Raw genomic sequence first — 25302 nt, 5'->3', positions numbered from 1 at the left:
GGCAGGTAGAGTTCTATTGGATTGCCCTCTGTACACTGAGCTCGATAAGGAGCTATCTTTTAGTTCACAAACAACTGCTGCTGGCTTCCAGTCAAACCTTTTAAGCACTAAAGAGAGATCGGAGCTAGTTATTGATGAAGTGTTGGCGACATCGGACCGTTCACCTTGAGGAATCATGCGAGCACGCACACCTGCACGGCAGGTCCAGAGAACTCCGGGTCACCGCTGCTCAGAGAGGAGGTTGATAACAGAATGTTCCCAGTTTTACTCAACACTAATTGCCAGTTAAATCAATCATGCTAATTACTGTCAACGAGTAGAGATCCATTCTTATGTTGTTTGTTACTACTATTGTGGTGTTACTGGCAAACCGCAGGAGAGAAGTGTTACTGTACACATGATCGAAAAAATACAGTAAAACCTTCCATTACAAGGCTTTGTGCAGCCTCAAGTTTTTCCTGGCTGTGGGTTGGGCTGGGCTGTGCTGTCTCTCCTTGTGCCACAACATTATGTATTCAGCCAGAGGTGGAAATATGAAGGAATAATGAAAGTGAAACAGAGTAAAAGAAAGAGTTACACTACATGGTGAAAAGTAGGTGGACACCCCTTCAAATGAGTGGATTTGGCTATTCAGCCACAGCCGTTGCTGACGTGTGTATAAAATTGAGTACACCCGCCGTGCAATCTCTATAGACAAACATTGTCAGTAGAATGGCCCGTACTGAAGAGCTCAGTGAGTTTCACTGTGGCACCGTCATAGGATGCCTTTCCAACAAGTCAGTTTGTCAAATTTCTGCCCTACTATAGCTGCCCAGTCAACTGTGCTGTTACTGTGAAGTGGAAATGTCTAGGAGCAACAACGGCTCAGCCACGAAGTAGTAGGCCACACAAGCTCACAGAATGAGACCACCGAGTGCTGAAGCGCGTAGCTACAGTCACTACCGAGTTCCAAACTGCCCCCGAAAGCAACGTCAGCACAATAACTGTTTGTCTGGAGCTTCCTGAAATGTGTTTCCATGGCCGAGCAGCTGCACACAAGCCTAAGATCACCATGCACAATGCCAAGTGTCGGCTGGAGTGGTGTAAAGCTTGCCACATTGGACTCTGGAACAGTGGAAACACATTTTCTGGAGTGATGAATCCCGCTTCACCATATGGCAGTCTGGCAGACAAATCTGGTTTTGGCGGATACCAGGGGAATGCTACCTGCCCGAATGCTGTAAAGTTTGGTGGAGGAGGACTAATGCTCTGGGGCTGTTGTTTATGGTTTGGGCTAGTCCCCTTAGTTCCAGTGAAGGGAAATCTTAACGCTACAGCATGCAATGACATCATAGACGATTCTGTGCTTCCAACTTTGTGGCAACAGTTTGGGGTAGGCACTTTCCTGTTTCAGCATGACAATGCCCCCGTGCACAAAGCGAGGTCCATACAGAAATGGTTTGTCAAGATCGGTGTGGAATAATTTGACTGGCCTGTACAGCGCCCTGACCTCAACCCCATCAAACACCTTTGGGATGAATTGGAAGGCCTACTGCGAGCCAGGTCTAATCGCCCAACATCATTGCCTGACCTCACTAATACAGAAATGTTCCAACATCTAGTAGAAAGCCTTCCCAGAAGTGTGGAGGTTGTTACAGTAGCAAAGGGAGGACCAACTCCATATTAATGCCCATGATTGTCACGATTGTCGTAAGAAGCGGACCAAAATGCAGCGTGGTATGTGTTCATGATGATACTTTAATTAAAGAAAGCACTGAACACTGAATACAAAACAGTAAACAAATACGACCGTGAAGCTATAATAAGAACTGTGCTGCCACAAGCAACTAACATAGAGAATCACCCACCACAAAAGGACCAAGCGGCGTGGTAACGGGCAGCAGCAGCAGCGATGTCAGGATTTCTGGACATGGGAGCGAGATCTGGACTGTGTCCCTACTTGGGAGGAGATAGACAGGTGGGCGGTCGACCCAGGGAGAGTGCCGGAGCCCACCTGGGATTCTCTGGAGCAGTGTGAGGAGGGATACCGGCGAATGTAGTCAGCACGGCGGTGCGGTAGGAAGCCCGAGAGGCAGCCCCAAAAATGTATTGGGGGGAACACAGGGAGTGTGGCGAAGCCAGGTAGAAGATCTGCGCAGACTTCCTGTGCTTACCGGAGAGACCGGGCAGGCACCGTGTTATGCTGTGGAGCGCACGGTGTCCCCGGTGCGGGTGCATAGCCCGGTGTGGTACATTCCAGCTCCTCGTATTGGCCGGGCTAGAGTGGGCATCGAGCCAGGTGCCATGAAGCCGGCTCTACGCTTCTGGTCTCCAGTGCGTCTCCTCGGGCCGGCATACATGGCACCAGCCTTACGCATGGTGTCCCCGGTTCGCCAACACAGCCCAGTGCGGCCTATTCCACCTTGCCGCACTGGTCGGGCTATGGGGAGCATTCAACCAGGTAAGGTTGGGTACGCTCGGTGCTCAAGAGCTCCAGTGCGCCTGCACGGTCCGATCTATCCAGTACCACCTCCACGCACCAGCCCTCCGGTGGCAGCCCCCCGCACCAGGCTGTCTCTCCGTCTTCTGCCTACAGGGTCTCCCGTCTGTCCAGTGCTGCCAGAGCCTTCCTTCTCTCCAGCGCTGCCAGAGTCTCCCGTCTGTCCAGAGCTGCTAGAGTCTCCCATCTGTCCAGAGCTGCTAGAGTCTCCCGTCTGTCCAGAGCTGCTAGAGTCTCCCATCTGTCCTGAGCTGCTAGAGTCTCCCATCTGTCCTGAGCTGCTAGAGTCTCCCGTCTGTCCTGAGCTGCTAGAGTCTCCCGTCTGTCCTGAGCTGCTAGAGTCTCCCGACTGTCCTGAGCTGCTAGAGTCTTCCGTCTGTCCTGAGCTGCTAGAGTCTTCCGTCTGTCCTGAGCTGCTAGTGCCGCCAGTCTGTCCTGAGCCGTCAGAGCCGCCAGTCTGTCCTGAGCCGTCAGTCAGCCAGGAGCTGCCAGAGCCGCCAGCCACCTGGGAGCTGCCAGAGCCGCCAGCCAGCCTGGAGCTGCCAGAGCCGCCAGCCAGCCAGGGGCTGCCAGAGCCGCCAGCCAGCCAGGGGCTGCCAGAGCCGTCAGCCAGTCCTGAGCTACCCCTCAGTCCTGAGCTACCCCTCAGTCCGGAGCTGCCCCTCAGTCCGGAGCTGCCCCTCAGTCCAGTGGGGCCCTTTAGTAGGGTTGCCAGTCCTAGGTTGGCGGCGAGGGTCGCCGTTCCTAGGTGGCCACAGAAGCGGACTAAGACTATGGTGGAGTGGGGTCCACGTCCAGCGCCAGAACCGTCACCGCGGACAGATGCCCACCCAGATCCTCCCCTATAGGTTTTGGTTTTGCGGCCGGAGTCCGCACCTTGGTACTGTCACGCCCTGACCATAGTTTGCTTTGCATGTTTATATGTTTTGTTTGGTCAGGGTGAGATCTGAGTGGGCATTCTATGTTGTATGTCTAGTTTGTCTGTTTCTGTGTTTGGCCTGATATGGTTCTCAATCAGAGGCAGGTGTTAGTCATTGTCTCTGATTGGGAACCATATTTAGGTAGCCTGTTTTGTCATTGTGGGTGATTGTCTGTTAGTTGCTTGTGTCAGCACATTTCATATATAGCTTAACGGTCGTTGTTCATGTATTGTTTTGTTCAGTTTACTTCGTGTTTTCGTCTTCCATTAAAATGATGCATTCACACCACGCTGCGCTTTGGTCCGCTTCTTACGACGATCGTGACAATGATGCCCATGATTTTGGAATGAGATGTTTGATGAGCATGTGTCCACATACTCTTGGTCATGTAGTGTATATTTAGGAGATGTGGTTTATTTTGGTCCTGCATTTAAGTGGTCTATGCCTTCTAGCACCCATAGAGGCTGGAACTAGCTTAAAGTGTATGCCCCCATAAAAGGATTAAAATATATCTCTCTCCAATGGAGGGATGCATACACAGCTCAGCCACTTGTGCGATGCCAAGTCTTCAGTCGTCAGAATTGGGGAGAAACAAACCAGAAGCACAACGTGCTCAGAGTTATGTTGTGGCATGGAGGTATGGTTGGTAAGCATGAGCGTGAGTAATGAGATGCACCAATCGAATGAACAACAGAAAGGTATCACTAATTGGCAGCTGTGTAAGGTGTCTCATTTGAAATGGATGAAACCGCCTCTTACTATCATATCTGCCATTACAGCCTGGATACCTGACTAGTTCTGTATTCAATGTTGCTTTTCCAAAAGGCAAGTTGTTTCGACAACAACATTGTCTTGGTACTATACTGTAAGTGGTTGGTCAATGTTTCAGGCCAGAAGGATCTGTCTGAAAGCCCCAGAGCCCATGGTATGTTGACTGTAAACGCTTCTCTTGTGGGACGAAACACAAACATTTGTCAAAGGATAGCATATTAGTGCTGGATATGTGCACCGAAGAAATTACAATGGCATGGTTTACAGCCTTGAACACAGAGATAAAAACCGCAGAGACATGCCGAACCTCAGATTTGCTCCCCGCTCTATCTTTCATCGGTCTGTCACACATTGTCTCTCATCTTAAAATAATCATGAGATTTGCATGTTGCATAATGCTTATTTTACAGAAGTACGACATATCATGGGCTCTGGGGCTTTCAGACAGATCCATCTGGCCTGAAACATTGACCAACCACTTACAGTATAAGACAGCACTTAACATAGAAACTCTCCATTTTAACTCAGAGCTGATACCTTTACTGAAGAATGCCGATGAGAATAGGTAATGTTTCAATAAATGCATATCAATAATTACTGCAGTGGAGGCTCCTCAGAGGAGGAAGGGGAGGACCATACTCCTCAGTGAAATTGAATGAAAAATGTAAATAGTGAAACATTTTAAAAAAGTTATCCTTTTCAGATAAAACTATATTTTATACAGTTGAAGTCGGAGGTTTACATACACCTTAGCCAAAAACATTTAAACTCAGTTTTTCACAATTCCAGACAGTTAATCCTAGTAAGAATTCCCTGTCTTAGGTCAGTTAGGATCACCAATTTATTTTAAGAATGTGAAATGTCAGAATAATAGTAGAGAGAATGATTTCTTTCAGCTTTAATTTCTTTCATCACATTCCCAGTGGCTCAGATGTATACATACACTCAATTAGTATTTGGAAGCATTGCCTTTAAATAGTTTAACTTGGTTCAAATGTTTAGGGTAGCCTTCCACAAGCTTCCCACAATAAAAGTTGGGCAAATTTTGACCCAATCCTCCTGACAGAGCTGGTGTAACTGAGCCAGGTTTGTAAGGCCTATTTGCTCACACACTCTTTTTCAGTTCTGTCCACAAATGTTCTATAGGATTGAGGTCAGGGCTTTGTGACGGCCACTCCAATACCTTGACTTTGTTGTCCTTGAGCCATTTTGCCACAACTTTGGAAGTATGCTTGGGGTTATTGTCCATTTGGAAGACCCATTTGCGACCAAGCTTTAACTTCCTGACTGATGTCTTGAGATGTTGCTTCAATATATCCACATAATTTTCCTACCTCATGATGCCATCTATTTTGTGAAGTGCACCTGTCTCTCCTGCAGCATGATGCTGCCACCCCTGTGCTTCACAGTTGGGATGGTGTTCTTCGGTTTGCAAGCCTCCCCCTTTTTCCTACAAACATAATGATGGCCATTATGGCCAAACAGTTCTATTTTTGTTTCATCAGACCAGAGGACATTTCTCCAAAAAGTACGATCTTTGTCCCAATGTGCAGTTGCAAACCGTAGTCTGGCTTTTTTATGGCGGTTTTGGAGCAGCGGCTTCTTCCTTGCTGAGCGCTGAGCGGTTCTGGGATTGATTTGCACTTTTCACACCAAAGTACGTTCATCTCTAGGAGACAGACGGCGTCTCCTTCCTGAGCGGTATGACGGCTGCGTGTGACCATCGTGTTTATACTTGCGTACTATTACTTGTACAGATGAACGTGATACCTTCAGGCGTTTGCAAATTGCTCCCAAGGATGAACGAGACTTGTGGAGGTCTAAAAAACAAATCTGAGGTCATGGCTGATTTCTTTTGATTTTCCCATGATGTCAAGCAAAGAGGCACTGAGTTTGAAGGTAGGCCTTGAAATACATCCACAGGTACGCCTCCAATTGACTCAAATGATGTCAATTAACCTATTAGAAGCTTCTAAAGCCATGCCATAATTTTCTGGAATTTTCCAAGCTGTTTAAAGGCACAGTCAACTTAGTGTATGTAAACTTCTGACCCACTGGAATTGTGATACAGTGAATTATAAGTGAAATAATCTGTCTGTAAACAATTGTTGGAAAAATTACTTGTGTCATGAACAAAGTAGATGTCCTAACCGACTTGCCAAAACTGTAGTTTGTTAACAAGAAATTTGTGGAGTGGTTGAAAAACTAGTTTTAATGACTCCAACCTACATGTATGTAAACTTCCGACTTCAACTGTATATATTCATATGTCACCAAATAATTGGTTAAAATACACTGTTTTGCAATGAAGGTCTACAGTACCTTCAACAGAACTGTCTGGGGTAGCACAATGCTGCAGCCAGAGGACAGCTAGCTTGTGAAAGTATTCACCCCCCTTGGCATTTTTCCTATTTTGTTGCCTTACAACCTGGAATTAAAAAGGATTTTTCGGGGGTTTGTATTGTTTGATTTACACAACATGCCTACCACTTTGAAAATGCAAAATATTTTTTATTGTGACAAATAAACAAACAAGAAACAGAAAACTTAAGCGTGCTCAACGTGCATAACTATACCTCCCCCCCAAAGTCAATACTTTGTAGAGCCATGACAATGGTGGCAATAACAGCTGCAAGTCTTTTGGGGTATGTCTCTATAAGCTTGGTACATCTAGCCACTGGAATTTTGCCCATCCTTCAAGGTAAAACTGCTCCAGCTCCTTCAAGTTGGATGGGATCCGCTGGTGTACATTCTCAATTGGATTGAGTTCTGGGCTTTGACTAGGACATTCCAAGACATTTAAATGTTTCCCTTTGAACCACTCGAGTGTTGCTTTAGCAGTATGCTTAGGGTCATTGTCCTGCTGGAAGTTGAACCTCCATCCCAGTCTCAAATCTCTGGAAGACTGAAACAGGTTTCCCTCAAGAATTTCCCTGTATTTAACGCCAGCCATCATTCCTTCAATTTTTACAAGTTTCCCAGTCCCTGTCAAGGAAAATTATCCCCATAGCATGATTCTGCTGCCATCATGCTTCACTGTGGGGATGGTGTTCTCGGGGTGATGAGAGATGTTGGGTTTGCGCCAGACATAGCATTTTCCTTGTGGCCAAAAAGCTAAATTTTAGTCTCATCTGACCAGAGTACCTTCTTCCATATTTTTGGGGAGTAGCCCACATACCTTTTGACGAACACCAAACGTTTGCTTATTTTTTTCTTTAAGCAATGGCTTTTTTATGGCCAATCTTCCGTAAAGCCCAGCTCTGTGGAGTGTACGGCACAAAGTGGTCCTATGGACAGATGCTCCAATCTCCACTGTGGAGCTTTGCAGCTTCTTCAGGGTTATCTTTTGTCTCTTTGTTGCCTCTCTGATTAATTCCCTCCTTGCCTTGCCTGAGTTTTGGTGGGTGGGCCTCTCTTGGCAGGTTTGTTATGGTGCCATATTCTTGCCATTTCTTTTATAATGGATTTAATGGTGCTCCGTGGGATGTTAAAAGTTTCTGATATTTTTTTATAACCCAACCCTGATCTGTACTTCTCCAAAATGTTGTCCCTGACCTGTTTGGACAGCTCCTTGGTCTTCATGGTGCCGCTTGCTTGGTGGTGCCCCTTGCTTAGTGGTGTTGCAGACTCAGGCCTTTTCGAACAGGTGTATATATACTGAGATCATTTGGCAGGTCATGTGACACTTAGATTGCACACAGGTGGACTTTATTTAACTAATTATGTGACTTCTGAAGATAATTGGGTGCACCAGATATTATTTAGGGGCTTCGTAGCAAAGGGGGTGAATGAATATAAATGCACGCACCACTTTTCAGTTTATTTTTTTAAATACTTTTTTAAATCAAGTTATTTTTTAAATTTCACTTCACCATTTTGGAGAAAAAATGGTATGTCCATTACAAGAAATCAAAATAAAAATTCATTTAAATTACAGGTTGTAATGCAACAAAATAGGAAAAACTGCAAGAGGGATGAATACTTTTGCAAGGCACTGTAGCTACCAGCGTGAGTGTGCAGTTTTCTCCACCAGAATGGTAGACTGGCCAACGTGGCTGGAAATGTTGTCGACTTTTCGTTGAAGAACCCCTTTCATTCATTGGGGCAAACGAAAAAGGTGTGAATTAAAAGCGAGGGTCGACCTCTGCCTGAGATCAGTTTCATGAAGAAGGATGAAAAGGTGAGGGTGTTCAATACCTACTGGTATCAAAAGTATAGCTGGTTAACAGGGAGCCTTTCATCAAGCCCCCTGTTTTGCTGGACTTGTCTGCTGTTTGGAAAGTCTGAGCCTTGGTCGAAAGGTGGGTACAGTGACCCGAAGAACATTGATCGTTCAGCTAATCGGCAAAACAAAAGCAGGGAGCATATAAGTGCCCACATCAGAATCAAGCTTCTGGGAAAAATCTGCATCGATTAGGACGAAGGTCTGGGTATTCAAACTGGGGAACACAACGAGAAAGTAAGAAGAAACAGGGATGTTCTCAAGCAGCTTGTCAAAACCACTGCGTTTTTGGGCAAGCAATAATTTGCTTTAAGAGGACATGACGAGAGGGAAAGTTCTGCCTACAAGGGCAACTACAAGGAGCTTGCAGACGTAATTGCACGTTACAATGCTTTAATGGCTGAACATTTTGAACTTTTGACTGTCAATTATGAATGATTTGATAGCTTCTATCGCATCATCCATTAAAATATTAAAGCGAGGTTGATGCAGCGCATATTTTCAAAATCCTCCGGTCTTTATTTAGCAAAGATGATAACACATCACTCCCGCCAGACACAAGAAAAAACGAATGACATAAATGTTGCAGCAGCCTAGGCTACACCTAAACATTAGAAATCTGACATGCAGTACGGGATAAAAACTAGACTATTATTCAGTCTGATCAACTGTAGACTACTAATAAGAGCAGCTGCATACAGCCTATGTGCCCTGTTCATCTGGTCAGGGTAAAATAATTGGTAACGTTATGTATTTAGAAAATGTGAATGTAATCAAATTTAGTTTATATTCAAAATTGGGGTGGCTAGGCTGCTTATATGTTTTTAATCCAGAATTATTAACTGGATATAATGAATCAACATAATAGTGATGAAGGCCTACAGTTGCATAGGCCTGCATGATGCAAACATGCATAAAGCAAGCTCAGCCCTGTGAGTTCCATTGTCTATGAGTTGTTATCTATGTGTCTGGGTAGAGGATATCCCCCTCCTAATCTAACCTAAATATAATTTATGTCAACAAATGTAAGGTAGCTACAGTTTGAAAGGGTTTTCATCCCCCCAGGGCCAGGAGATTTTTTCAAGATTTCTTTTAAAACCATGTGACCAGATTAGGAAAAACTGGTCCCATCATAGCCCATATGAAAACATTTTACAACTGAATAAGCACTGTCATACCTTATAGGGTCCAGAGTTTTCCTAGTTAGGTTAACGTATAAGGACAAACTCCAGGCCCCAGGGGGTAAAAACTGCCCCACCGCTCTGGAACCTATGGTGGCACCAATCTGCTTGCAGTGGTCAGTTATCATCAGGTACGTGGATGATCAGGGCTTTATTCAGGAACGTTTCTTGAGCTACTTTGATGTGTCAAGTGGGCGAGATGTACAGTCTGTGTTTAACTTTATGAATTTTGAGTTGTCTGAGGTTAAGTTCTTCGAGACTCGTTGTCCAAACCTACGATGGCACAGTTGTAATGGAATGTACCTGCTATTTGTATTTACAGCTAAGTCCCCTCCTGTTCCCTGATTTAAGAGGTGATGACTACTCCACTACCATTGTCAACTTTCTCCTGGCATGAACTGAAGCCACATCTCATGTGCCCGCTCATCCACTGGCACATTGAATGTTTCCCCTCCAAGAACAGAGTACCCCTATCAATTTTCTCTCATTGCTGTACAGTCTGCTGCCTCAGTTTGTATGATGGCAATTTGCATATACTCCAGTGATCAGATGAATTACAATGAATTGCAAAGTCCCTCCTTGCCATGCAAATGAACTGAATCCCCCAAAAACATTTCCAATGCATTTCAGCCCTGCCACAAAAGCACCAGCTGACATCATGTAAGTGATTCTCTCGTTAAAATAGGTGTGAGTGTGACGAGGACAAGCCTGGAGATCAATCTGTCATGCTGATTGAGTTCGAATAACAGGCATGAACCTTCAAAAGGAGGGTGGTGCTTGGAATCATTGTTCTTCCTCTTTCAATCATGGTTACCTGCAAGGAAACACGTGCCATAATCATTGCTTTGCACAAAAAGGGTCTTCACAGGCAAGGATATTGCTGCCAGTAAGATTGCACCTAAATCAACCACTTATCTGCTCATCAAGAACTTCAAGGAGACCGGTTCAATTGTTATGAAGAAGGCTTCAGGGCGCCCATGAAAGTGCCAGGACCGTCTCCTAAAGTTGATTCAGATGTGGGATCTGGGCACCACCAGTACAGAGCTTTTTCAGGAATGGTAGCAGGCAGGTGTGAGTGCATCAGCACGCACAGTGAGGCAATACTTTTGTAGGATGGCCTGGTGTCAAGAAGGGCAGCAAAGAATCCACTTCTCTCCAGGAAAAACATCAGGGACAGACTGATATTCTGCAAAAAGGTACAGGGATTGGACTGCTGAGGTCTGGGGTAAAGTCATTTTCTCTGATTAATCCCCTTTCCGATTGTTTGGGGCATCCGGAAAAAAAGCTTGAGAAGACAAGGTGAGTGCTAACATCAGTCCTGTGTCGTGCCAACAGTAAAGCATCCTGAGACTATTCATCTGTGGGGTTGCTTCTCAGCCAAGGGAGTGGGCTCACTCACAATTTTGCCTAAGAACACAGCCATGAATAAATAATGGTACCAACACATCCTCCGAGAGCAACTTCTCCCAACCATCCAGGAACAGTTTGGTGACGAACAATGCCTTTTCCAGCATGATGGAGCACCTTGCCATAAGGCAAAAGTGATAACTAAGTGGCTCAGGGAACAAAACATCGATATTTTGGATCCTTGGCCAGGAAACTCCCCAGACCTTAATCCCATTGAGAAACCCACAAATTCTGACAAACTCCAAGCATTGATTATGCACGAATGGGCTATCAGTCAGGATGTGGCAAAGAAGTTAATTGACAGCATGTCAGGGCAGATTGCAGAGGTCTTGAAAAAGAAGGGTCAACACTGCAAATATTGACTCTTTGCATCAATTTCATGTAATTGTCAATAAAAGCCTTTGACACTTATGAAATGCTTGTAATTATATTTCAGTATTCCATAGTAACTTCTGACAAAAATATCTAAAGACATTGAAGTAGCAAACTTTGTGGAAATTAATATTTGTGTCATTCTCAAAACGTTTGGCCACGACTTTATATAGAGTCAGTCACATACACAATCACATTATTACACATCAATGATTTTACTCCTTGCTTGGACTAACTCATTCTTAGCTCTTTTGTCTAACTGTGTAGTGTGTTGTGTTATTGTTTTTTTGTCTTCCCAGTCTAATCCTGTCCTGCACTGGTCAAGCCTCTGAACACCTTAACTCATGCCTCATACCCTCATTTAATCACTGATCCCTTTCCAACACTGTAAGTAGCCCTCTCATTCCCCATAATATTGTACTATAAATGCATTTTTAAATCTTTAGATTAAAATAATTAGTCTTTGACGATTTTTGAAACACACTTGTTCATCTCCGTGTGTTCCGCCTATACCGTGCGTCTCCCATCCTCTGCCATTATGAAGTCACCATCCTCCACTGACGTACTGTATATATCTAATGCTTAGGGGAAAGAAGTTAGGACAATTCCAGTGGGGTGGAAAACAGGAAGCAAAATCCTATTTATACAATGCAAATACAATACGATGGATTGAAAGAGCTGCAATTCAATACATTGCCTTACTGAAAGTTTTGGATTCTCAATTTAGATAATACTGTTATTCCACCCAACGTGGATGACAGATTATCTGCATCATCTCTTCATCACACAGCGACACTGGATGCCTTGTGAATGGCTTGTAGGCCTCTGTCATTGTGAACAATGCTTGTTGATCGATACCTAAATGATCATGGACTGTCTTGCCTATAGAGTGATGTAAAAGCACTAACATAACACGTCCAAATAGACACCATGCTGCCATCCTATCCGTTGCCCCTCTCTCTCCCTCAGTCCACACCACTACACGGTTGCCTCTGATGCAGAGGTTATTGCATAATGTGGCAAGAGTCTGTGGCTGTCTCATTTTAAAGATATGGTGTTGACATTTCCCAAAAAACGATCACACTATAACACACTATATTAGAACCCTTACTAAAACAGCACGGACACACACACACTCATATACAGACACGCACAAACGGTACACACGCGCGCGCACACACAGCGAGATGAGTCACAAAGAGTGATGGCAGAGGAACCAGAGCCTTATGACGGCCCAGACATCCACGGGCCTCATTATAAGCTCCGATGGACAGGCAGCGTGGGAGGGAAGAGTGGCGCCCAGGGCCAACGGATGACTGTCAGATCGCTTCCCATTCTTTCGTTCATCTTTCGCTTTTTCCCCGCTCGGATTAGTGACTACCCGTCCTTCCGACCAGAGCATCCGGGCTGGATTCAATTCCTCGCTTCGCCCTTTTCCGGTGTTATTCCCATTAGCTTCACCAGTGACCTCTTTTTGGGATCTGCTCCTTGATGTTCAAGAGGTGGCAGGTTAATCGTGCCCTTTCCAATTTCACTCCCTTTTTCTACAAATGAAATTAAAATGTACTGGCAACACCATTTGGATGTGGTTGTCGTGGTGGTGGGGGGGGGGGGGGCAGCAGTCTTTCTATTTAGATCTGCAGCTCCTCTATCTCCACCTCTCCTCCAGCCAATGAAACTGAGAGATGGTGGCTTTAACTGGCTCAATCTAATCAAATACAAGTTGATTGTTAGTGATTGAGTGGTATTTCAGAGAGTGTTTGGAGGATAAAATGTAAGAAGCAAGGGGGATATGTAGAGGCTATTGAAGGAGAAAACAGACCAGAGACCACTCTGCTTCCCTGTGGCTTCCAGCTACATTCTGATTGATCAATCCCTCATCCCCTGGCTGCTCTGTGAATGAATCTGACCTGTGGAAATGCCCTGTGTCTCCAGATGTCTGGGATGAAAGCCCCTGTGTTGATAGTGATAGATGGACGTGCTTCTGAAGAACACTCTCAGACATAGGGACATACACCCAGGGGGCCAATTCACACTTGTCAGCCATGCAAAAATGTTCAAATCAGGACCTCAGGGGCCTGATTGATGTCACACTTTTACCCCCAGCTAATATACCTGACTCCAATAATCAACTAATCATGATCTTCTGTTTAGAATGCAATTAGTTTAAATCAGATGTGTTTGCCAGGGATGTGGAAAAGGTTTGACCCCCGTAGACTGTAGTTGCCCATCCCTGCTTTAGAGTCAACAACAGCCTGACCTCTGACCCAGCTCACCTTCCACACAAACCCCTGTGGGAGCAACATAGATCAACAACATTTTCAGTGACACTTTCTCTGTTTGGCTTTTTGTCTATTCGATAAGCATTGAGAAGCTGTATCGGATAACATGTTTCTCTCTTTTTCCTCTCATAGAGCACCGCGACACAATGACACTCATCATGCACAGACAGACAGGCAGACAGCACACGAATGCACACACAACCTCTACATATGACTGTAATGTGCAGTATTGTCAACTAATGACTTGCATACTCACCACACATTGCACCAGGGGGGTAACCAATATGCTCCTTCTTTTTTGCTCTTCCTGTACCCTCGCCATGTCTCCACCGTCCTGCCAAGCTCCTTCTCCACCCCCTCCCTTTCCCACGGCACACTTCTTTCTTCCTGGTCCAGGTCTCTCGCTGTTGGGAAACAGTTCAAATGTCCTGCTGCAGCACCGATTTGTTTGCAGTTAGTCTCTGTTTCACTGAAGCGGTCCCTTTGAAACTCTGACGCTTTTAAGTGTGGCTTTTGCTTCTCAAGTAGAATAAATCCTTACCTTGACTTTGTATATGGTTCAACTTGCTTTTCAGTCCTCCAGAAGGAAGAGTCCCACCTGATCTTTTCCTCAGGTGTCAAAGAGCCTCTTTCGTTCGTTTTGTTTCCACTGTGCAGGTAATGGAACATTGATGCATGCTTTTCCAACATGCCTGTCGTCATCAATATTTGATAAGAACTCTTGCTGTTTGAGCTTGATTCCCACTGTCCTTGTCATGAGGCGGTGGACAATGCTTTTCCTCCGCTTCATAGAGTTGAAGTCCCATCTTCTGTCCCAGAGGTCTGTCTGCTCAGTGTCAGTTCTGTATCAAAGTTTTAACATAATATAATCTGATCCATTGCACTGGTTGTGGACCTGCAGACAGTCTTCCCGGCCCCAAAAGTATTTATTATTCAATTTTATCTTTCTATTTCGCCAAATAAGATCTGCTGCTGGTTGGAGCTGTATTCAAGTAGGAGGCGTCTTCCGTAGTGACAAAAAGGGCTGGGAATGTCGCCATAACAGAAATCAAGCCAATGGGACTGGATGAGAGGATTGTGAGATATAAAAAATAAAAAGAGATCCCCAAAGAAGCTGCTGAACTGACAGCAGAGGAGTTAGGGGAGGAGGAGAGGGAGGGAGGTTGGCAGAGAAACGTATGTGGGGCGTGCGATGGAGGGGAGGGGGACAGGTGGGTCAAGTTGCGTGTCGAGCAGTCCTCTGTCACACCTATGGATTTCCACTGAAGACAAATAAAGTCGTGAGTAACAGCCACAGAATCCCAGATAGGTCTTATGTCGCTCTCTCTCTCTCTCTCTCTCTGAGGCTGTCAAACGTACTCCATATGCTCATCCATCCATCATTCTCTCTTACACTCCCTCTCTTCTTCGGTCCTTCTCTTGACTTCTCTGGGTGTCACCTGGTTGGCGGTCAGATACCCAGCTTCTCCTCTCACAGGGATGGATGATGATTTATAACCTGGTGGTTAACCTGTAGTGGAATCCCTTTTTGTTGCTGGTCCACATTTTCATGATCCTCCTCAAGTGTGAAGGAGGATCCATCACTCTCGGGTTTACAGGTTTGCACCTTTTCACAATCCCACTGTCCCTCTCTTTCTCTCTGTCTCTCTTGCTCCACATGCGTCTCTGTGTGTCGCTGAGCAGCTCTGCCCCCCCTCCCTTTCCCCTCTTTCTCACTCTCCCCCTCCACTTCGAAGCTCCTAGAACAGCTACTAACTGACAGCATCCAAAATCCATTCATAATTCTGCTTTATAAATCACCCATGTTCCTGGTTATACGCACACTAACACACAGAAAGATACCAGAACACACTCTGGGGAGACATAAATAATGGAGTGCTAGGTTACAGTAGTAGTATGGTTATATATAGAAGACAACAAATTTCACTAAATATATATAGCCCGGAACAACAATTTGAGCACTTCTCACAAGGGTGTTACCACAGAACTAGTCTACGCCTCAAGAAGAAGCATCAGTGCTGCCGTAATAACAGTCCCCATTTCTGGCATAGCACCAGCATGAGCTGCTGTATTCTCTACAGTCCTCCAGTAGCACCGGTGTCAATGTGCCTGGGACTGTGGCCCACTGGCCTCCAGCTCCATACCCACTACCCAACGCCACCATCTGGGCACTGACAGCCAGCACACAGCTTGACAGAGAGGGAAGCACGCTCGCTGAAACCAAGGAAGAGGCATTGTGGTATTGGTGCCATTAGGTTGTTAAAATACAATAAATGGAACAGACCTTACACTGCAAGGTTCTCACGTTCTTTGCTACATGTTCTGTAGAGGTACAGCTAGTACACATACAGACACAGACACAAACAGGCACACACATACGCACACACCCATGCACAACCACGCACACACCCACGCACGCACGCACGCACACACCCACACCCATGCACACACCCACACCCATGCACAAACACACCCACACCCATGCACACCCACACCCATGCGCACACCCACATGCGCACACACCCATGCACACACCCATGCACACATGCATGCACACACACACACACACATGCACACACAAACCATGCACAGACACAAGAAAAGTGCAAACATACATTATCGTATTATCAGGGATTTAAATTACATGAATGAATTCTTTGTCGCAAGGTGTGATGAATGAAAATCATTTCCTGTAGCTTAAGCTTTATTGCTGAAAAACTTTTCAATCAACGCCGTAGGTGGTGAAATTTCCTTTATTTTATTTTTTAAATATCCTCCGCCAGCTGGAGCAAAGCCACCAAATAATTAACTGGAACCATGGTAATGGCGAGGAGGAGAATAACCCTTCCTGTAGGCTGAATGGGCACATTGGCTCTCGATTAGCAGAACAGGGGATAGAAGACACACTGTGAAATAAAAGGGCTACAGTAATTGGAAAGTTTGTGGGCACTGGAAAGAAAGTGAGGGAGTGGGAGGTGGTTGGGGGGGGGTTAGTCAGAAGGAATGCAGTCAGTCCCTTTCTAACTTATTACTCCTTTATTTTCAGGAAAGATTATCTCTTTTTACCCAAAGAAAATACTGATAAGAACACACACAGACAGATGTGCACACGCACACACACACACACACACACACACACACACACACACACACACACACACACACACACACACACACACACACACACACACACACACACACACACACAAACACTCTCTCTCTCTACTCACCTCTTCCTCCCGTTGCCGGATATCCTTGAGTCTGACATATACCATATTCAAACAGAATGTGGTTGCTAAGGAACTGCCTCTTTCGAGACACCTGCTGCATCACAGCCTGCTGATAACAAGTCAGATAAGCAAAAAGAAAGGGAGGACTGGGTAGGGATGGGCTGTTATAAAGCATTCAGCGTGTTATACTTTAGAAGATATTTAGGAGCAGACTGAGTAATGCACTCTGTGGTGCCTCTGAAGGCAGAGAGACATGTTCCCCCTTAACCCCCCCCCCCTCCCCCTCCTCTCCATGAGAGACTCCATGGAGATGTGACTGAAAAGGAAGTGCAGATGATAAAATATTGACTCAGTCAGTACTACAGGGACCTCTCTTCACCATCGTTCTGCAGGAGGCTTAAGCGAAGCAGCTCAAAGTCCTTCATTCACAGCCTGGTCAGGCATTACTGATAACCTAGCTTGCCAATTTCTGGAAAGGCAAAGGAAAAATATCACACCCATTAAAGGGGTTTTTAATGGTTGTGATATTTGCACACTATGAAGTCGAACTAACGGTATGACATTGTGAAAATGATGATAATGCCCTATTTAAGAGCTGTTTAAAAAAAAATGTAAACGCCTGTTCAGGTGGGATGGAACTTTTGGCCAACATGACGTCACAATTTGATCTGATTATTATAATAGGCCAATGACTGTATATCTGGGTAAGCGGGCGGTCTCTAGACCAGCCAATCAGGGGTGTGCATGTAAATATCTTCAAATGTGTTTCCTAACACCCGCACGATCAGACTGAGCATTTGAAAGGCCAAAGGAAGCTCAAGGAAAAAAAGAAAATTACAAAGAATGCATGGGGCTTTAAGTTTGTGTAATTCAAATGGCTATCACACTCCTTGAAGTGTCCCCCCTACAGTCATACCTTGGTAGAAGCCCCTGAAGCTTCTGATCTGGAAAGAGACAGAGGCCCGAGAACCTGCAGAGAGTGGAAATTGGGAGATAGATACCCCAAACAACAGAAATACCTTATTTACATAAGTATTCAGATCCTTTGCTTTGAGACTCGAAATTGAGCTCAGGTGCATCCTGTTTCCATTGATCATCCTTGAGATGTTCCTACAACTTGATTGGAGTCCACCTGTGGTAAATTCAATTGATTGGACATGATTTGGAAAGGCACACACCTGTCTATATAAGATCCCATAGTTGACAGGATTGTGTCAAGGCACAGATCTACGGAAGGGTACCAAATAACTTCTGCAGCATTGAAGGTCCCCAAGGACACAGAGGCGTCCATCATTCTTAAATGGAAGAAGTTTGGACCACCCAAGACTCTTCCTAGAGTGAGCAATCGGGGGAGAAGGGCCTTGGTCAGGGAGGTGACCAAGAACCCGATGGTCACTCTGACATAGCTCCAGAGTTCCTCTGTGGAGATGGGAGAACCTTCCAGAAGGACAACCATCTCTGCAGCACTCCACCAATCAGGCCTTTATGGTAGAGTGGCCAGACGGAAGCCACTCCTCAGTAAAAGGCACATGACAGCCCTCTTGGAGTTTTCCAAAAAGCACGTAAAGACTCTCAGACCATGTGAAACAAGATTCTATGGTCTGATGAAACCAAGATTGAACTATTTGGCCTGAATGCCAAGCTTCACGTCTGGATGAACCCTGGCACCATCCCTACAGTGAAGCATGGTGGTGGCAGCATCGTACAGAGAGCAAAGTACAGAGAGATCCTTGAAGAAAACCTGCTCCAGAGTGCTCAGGACCTCAGACAGGGGCAAAGGTACACTTTCCAACAGGACAACGACCCTAAGCACACAGCCAAGACACGCAGGAGTGGCTTCGGGCAAGTCTCTGAATGTTCTTGAGTGGCCCAGCCAGAGCACCGACTTGAACCCAATCAAACATATCTGGAGAGACCTGAAAATAGCTGTGCAGCGACGCTCCCCATCCATCCTGACAGAGCTTGAGATGATCTGCAGAGAAGAATGGGAGAAACTCCCCAAATACAGTTGTGCCTAGCTTGTAGCGTCAAACCCAAGAAGACTCGAGGTTGTAATCGCTGCCAAAAGTGCTTCAACAAAGTACTGAGTAAAGGGTCTGAATACTTATGTTTTTACCTTGTTATTATGGGGTATTTTGTGTAGATTGATGAGGGAGAAAAGCAATTTAATCCATTTTAGAATAAGGCTGTAACGTAACAAAATGTGGAAAAAGTCAAGGGGTCTGAATACTTTCCGAATGCAATGTATCATATTAATGTTAGAGGTAACAAGACCTCAAAGTAGCACACTTTCCACAGAATTTGACAGTACATTAGTGCACATCCCCTTTTGATCACTTCTATTCCAAGCTGTGGGTGTAACTCAAGTTCCAGCATAAATTACATCAATAAGATAATGTTTTATGAAAAGCCAGAGAAGAAAATAACTTCCTAGGGTTTGTGTGGCTCGAGGCTACCACCCACATCCCAACACACACCCACACCATGACCTGTACACAACCATATGATGTATGCGATCAGACACTACACGCCACATACACAATCTCAAACTCACTCATTCACAATTACCATCTGCATCATTACCCCTATCAAGCCTGTTGCACATTGGAACTCTCCTCGAGCACAATGCTGCTCAGTTCTCCCAGCTTGCAACTACAAAAATCCCTGTTTCTACGGGAATAGAAAGGAAAGAAAGGCTAAACTAAGTAAGGCACTCACGTGGAACAGAACAGAGAAAGATGCCTCTGTGCATACCAATAGTGGAGTGGGTGTGTGTACACCGTAGATACTCATGTAACTCCATGCTACGTAATTTGCTTGCGGTTCAACTCCCTCCCTCTTTACCATAGTTCATACAGCTAGCTGGATCTGGAGTCATAGAGATCTCATTGGTCCAAGATGGCCAATAAAATATATCGTTGTTGCAGGGGCCTTCCTCAGTCATGGGAGAAGTGGAACGTAATGTGAATGTAATTGACTTAATGGTATGATTACACAAAGAAATGTCAATGTGCCACTGAAATGCTAGTACTGATGCCTATCCTATCATATGGCCCATTGGCCTCCATCTTATCAATCAGATCAAAGGCCTGCTTTGCTCCACTGATTGTTAGCCATTGAAAGATGGAGCCTGCAGCGATATAAGTTCCATTCAGTAGGATATCCCAGGGTAATTCACTATTTCCACCACTGTCTTCATTAGTACATTTCCACGACCCCAGGGAATGTGGAGTCTTACAGGCAGAGCACTTGGCAGGCCGGGGAATCTCCCAGGCATAAAACAGCCCTGCCAAAGATAATGAAGCTAGCTTTGATTGCTCAGGTTAATATCGAGAGATGGGTGTGTTTGGGTGATGATGATTATAGTTGGAGTCTAAGATAATCAGAGTTACATTAGAGGTTCGATAATGACCCTTCTCTCATTCCCCTGGCCAGTGGATACAGCTCTTCGGTTCCCCTAGCTAACACTAATCCACCCCCATGGGAGCTATCTACACCATGCATGGGATTGTGGCTGATGGTGGCAACCATGCGATTAGAGGTTCTTCCTCTCCAATTTCCTAATTTAGTCCAATGTCAGTCACATGTCACATCAACTGGGAACTGGGATATCTCTAAACTTAGACTTAGGTCCGGGTCTTAGGTTTCTAATGCTGCAAAAACTTTATCTCCATAGTGTGCCAGGCTGAGGTCCTCCCTATCTAACCTGAGTGTACAAAACATTAGGAGCAGCTTATTTGGACTCCTTTTGCCCTCAGAACAGCCTCAATTCAACGGGGCTTGGACTACAAGGTGTCGAAAGCGTTCTATAGGGATGCTGACCCATGTTGACTCTAATGCTTCCCACTCCTGAGTGTCGCAGCGGTCTAAGGCACTGCATCTCAGTGCTAGAGGTCACAACCGGCTATGATTGGGAGTGCCATAGGGCGGCGCACAATTGGCCCAATGTCGTCTGGATTAGGATTTGGCCCGGGGTAGGCCGTCATTGTAAATAAGAATTTGTTCTTAAAAACTTCTTATGGCTGCAAACCGGTTAACGGGATTGATATGACAACAGCCAGTGAAAGTGCAGGGCGCCAAATTCAAAACAACAGAAATCTCATAATTAAAATTCCTCAAACATACATGTATCTTATACCGTTTTAAAGATAATCTTGTTGTTAATCCCACCACAGTGTCTGATTTCAAATATGCTTTATAGCGAAAGCACCACAAACGATTATGTTAGGTCACCACCAAGCCACAGAATAAACACAGCCATTTTTCCAGTCAAAGATAGGAGTAACAAAAAGCACAAAGAGATCAAATTAATCACTAACCTTTGATGATCTTCATCAGATGACACTCATAGGACTTCATGTTACACAGTACATGTATGTTTTGTTTGATAAAGTTCATATTTATATAAAACAAAATCTGAGTTTACATTGGCGTGTTATGTTCACTAGTTCCAAAAACATCCAGTGATTCTGCATAGCCACATCGATTCAACAGAAATACTCATCATAAATGTAGATGATAATACAAGTTATACACAGGCAATTATAGATATACCTCTCCTTAATGCAACCGCTGTGTCAGATTTTTAAAAAAACTACTACCATACCCCGTTCAATGGCACTTAAATCTTTTGTCTTGACCATTCAACATCTGAATAGCACACATGCACAATCCATGTCTCAAGGATTAAAATTCCTTCTTTAACCGGTCTCCTCCCCTTCCTCTACACTGATTGAAGTGGATTTAACAAGTGACATCAATAAGGGATCATAGCTTTCATCTGGATTCACCTGGTCATTCTGTCATGGAAAGAGCCGGTGTTCCTACTGTTTTATACACTCAGTGTATTTGGACTTTTCTACAATACCTAAAATGTTTATTCACACTTTAAGCCAGTCTCGAAACATCTGAACAAGACCTAGAGGGAAACTAAACTACTAGAGGCCATGTGATTGAGGGCTGGGTTGAGACGGTCTCTGGCTGCTCCGCAACGTGAATGTCCCCGTGCGGAATAGTTTCATGGGCATTTATCCTATATTCAATTATCCCCCTGCAAGATGTATTTATCATTGTGATTTCTCCGGTACCTAGGCGTTAATTTACATCCCAGTTTCACGTTAAAGAAAAAACCCACTCAAATATGAATTAGTCCACTGTTCATGCATTCCCAAAATGTTTTGCATGTCAGCAATCAAGTTTTCAAGATGTAGAATTTTCAAAAAGCGAAGTGTCACTTGCCACATCATCATGAAGCTAAGTTTTGCATCATGCAAAATGCAATATATCGACTCCGTCAAAAACATACACTAGGCTAAAACAAGGACAGTTGAGTCATTCAATTTTACATGTCAGTCATCTTATTACTTAAGTATTTCAGATTACTGTCTCGCTTGTCATTACTGGTGAAACAGAACCTTTGCCAAGCATGAAAAATTATACAATCAGAAACTGTCCTTTGCCACAATTACTTTGCATATCTGTACCATTACTGCCATCTAGTGGCTTTTTGAATACCCTTCACCTCTGCACATTCGCAAATTGTTGTTCTATTTCAAATTCAATAGCACCAAGTCAATGGTGGAAGACTTGCTTCTGCTTCTGGTTTTTTCCCCCAATACATTTCAGATACAACCGATCTGTCTCAGTCTGAGCAAAGATTGAACTGTTTATAACCATGAACTTTCATAGTCAAATATGGAGATCTGTCAAACATCTTACCTAAAACAACACTTGGTTTCCTTAACTTCTCATTAACTCATCCTTTTCCAGGAGGCATAAGACATCCTTGGAATCAATGGGACAGCGCTCAACCTTTTGGTGGTGGTGTTTGTGTATGTTTACATTCCAGTGCACCATGCATCATGACAGAAAACTGCTGCCCTTTAATAGCATAGATTGATTATTTATCCACACGCAAAGTACACGCACAGGGAGAGGACAGAACGCAAAGTACACGCACAGGGAGAGGACAGAACGCAAAGTACACGCACAGGGAGAGGACAGAACGCAAAGTACACGCACAGGGAGAAGACAGAACGCAAAGTACACACACAGGGAGAGGACAGAACGCAAAGTACACGCACAGGGAGAGGACAGAACGCAAAGTACACGCACAGGGAGAGGACAGAACGCAAAGTACACGCACAGGGAGAGGACAGAACGCAAAGTACACGCACAGGGAGAGGACAGAACGCAAAGTACACGCACAGGGAGAGGTTATGCTTTCTAATGTGTAAACACTGCAAGGCATGATAGCAGACATGTTGCAAATCATAAAGGTCCACTGAGAAGGAAAACATATGATGGGGTGGCAGGTAGCATAGTGGTTAAGAATATTGGAGCAGAAACCATAAGGTTCCTGGTTTGAATCGCTGAGCCGACTAGGTGAAAAATCTGTTGATGTGCTCTTGAGCAAGGCACTTAATGATTACATACCGTTTTACCTACTTCATACAAATATGCAGTACTGTATTCCAGTCAAGGCTCATCCCATGTAGTTCTATACACACATGATCTATTAATTGACTGTCCATAATGTATATACACACCATCACAAACATATATGTTTATGTTCCAGACACTGTGTGAATTTTTGGAGACAGAAACACGAGCATTTCGCTGCACCTGCGATAACATCTGCAAAATATGTGTATGCTACCAATAACACTTTATTTGATTTAACCCTAATTGTTCCTGTAAGTCTGCTAAATGACTAAAATGAATAAATCAATTGCTTATTGAATCTTATTGAAACTATTTGAGTGTGCTGTTGCAAATTGTATTATTGTTAAACGTCCTCGAGGATGCTGGCAACCTCGACACAGGGCAGACTCTGCTGTAGGCTGTGGTGGTCACCCCTCTATTTCCATGTCTATGCGCTGGTCCTACACATATCTGATTGGCTGTGCTGTCCTTATATTTTAGAACTCCTATCCCATTGGCTCAAAGTTTTTAAGGCGAACTTTAAACCGACTTTACCATTTTCTAATGGGGTAGGCTCCGAATAATGCAAGAACTAATAGTGGAGTCTGAAGAGTCGAGTTTATTTTCTATTTGAAAAGTAAATGATCTAGCCTATTAACTACATTTGCAAAAATAGGCCAAACTAAGACATGTGCTCAAATTGTATATGATTGTTTTGTTTTGGCTCACCTATTGCATAAAATTGTTTTCTATTTCTTATTTTCTAAATTGTATTTTTATTTTAACAATTTCCTGGTGAATCCGTTGCACTTGGATTATTTATAGGGTCGATTTGTAACGCAGAAGATACTTCTAAAGATGTCAAGCAGGAGATATGCTAACTTTTTCGTTCTTGGAGTGACATTTCTTGTATTTCTTACATTTTCGAAATGTGGGACACTAGTGAGGCGATCAGCCCGTAAAGGGCACGAGATGCAGAGGCGAACGGCGGGCAGGTACCAACACGCAACCGTGAATGATCAAGTTTATCAGACTCAGAGGAGAATGACGACGACTTCAAAACCCAAATTAAAACAGAAACAGTACCATTTTAATGGAAAGAAATACTGGAAATACGCAACTAATGTCACACTTCAGTTAAATGGGTAAGTAATGCCAGTAATAAATGTAGATTTACAACTCCGGAGCCCGACAGTCAAAAGCAGGTGTTTTACAATAGCCTACATAACGTAGCCTATATTATAGAGAATCAGACCATGTTTCAGTGTCCTTTTGTCGTTTGATAGTTTCATAAACATTTTGATTCAGACGGTACACATTTGGGGGTTTATTATTTTGTCTAATGGCTTGCCAATTATTGTCCTCTGGAAAGTCAGGCTACTAGAAAATAATTACTTGTGCTTTTAAAGTACATTTCTTTCAGATGGGTAGCCTCCTTCAAGTGATCTGTTTCAATTATCCATCCAAAATGGTAGACCACAATCCAATGTCATTCCATCCTAAAAATGTACACAGGTATGTATGTTTGCACAAGTCCCTCTTGGATTGTGAGAAATTCTTCTATTTGACATAAGAGTTATCGATGTAAGTTATATGTGACTTGACTGCACCTTTTGATGAAAGTGCATGACAACAAGTGATAAATGGACCCAAAGTCAAATCACACAGGACTGGGAAATGGCACTTCATGCACAGCAAAGTTCATGGAGTTTGCCACTTTCTGAACTGGCCAGATTAGAGACTCAACACATCATCCGGTGAAGTATTCCCCTGACCTGCAGAGGAAATGTTGATCCTTAAAGCTAGGGTAGGAATTTTGATTATCCCATTGCATTAGTACATTACAGTACTTCTGCTCATACCATGAGCGTAAAACAGGATACACGCTCTCTAAGCAATTAACAGGATTAATCATTACTTCCCATTTTCCAGACTGCTTTATTTGGATGCCTCAACTCATATGTTTTCAGTCAGTGAAAAACATTTCACTAATTGAGATAAACTAGTACACACAC

At 44.2% G+C, this 25302-nt stretch overlaps 1 pseudogene; it reads left to right on the top strand.

The window, feature by feature from the left end:
• Window positions 1-23881: 23881 nt before the first annotated feature.
• Window positions 23882-25302, top strand: part of LOC115137047 (latent-transforming growth factor beta-binding protein 4-like) — a 90345-nt pseudogene continuing 88924 nt past the window's right edge.

This window comes from Oncorhynchus nerka, linkage group LG11 (genome assembly GCF_034236695.1).
Source record: "Oncorhynchus nerka isolate Pitt River linkage group LG11, Oner_Uvic_2.0, whole genome shotgun sequence".
NCBI lineage: Eukaryota > Metazoa > Chordata > Actinopteri > Salmoniformes > Salmonidae > Oncorhynchus > Oncorhynchus nerka.
The sequence above is the reverse complement of the archived record's forward strand: the minus strand, read 5'-3'. Positions and strand labels throughout refer to the sequence as shown.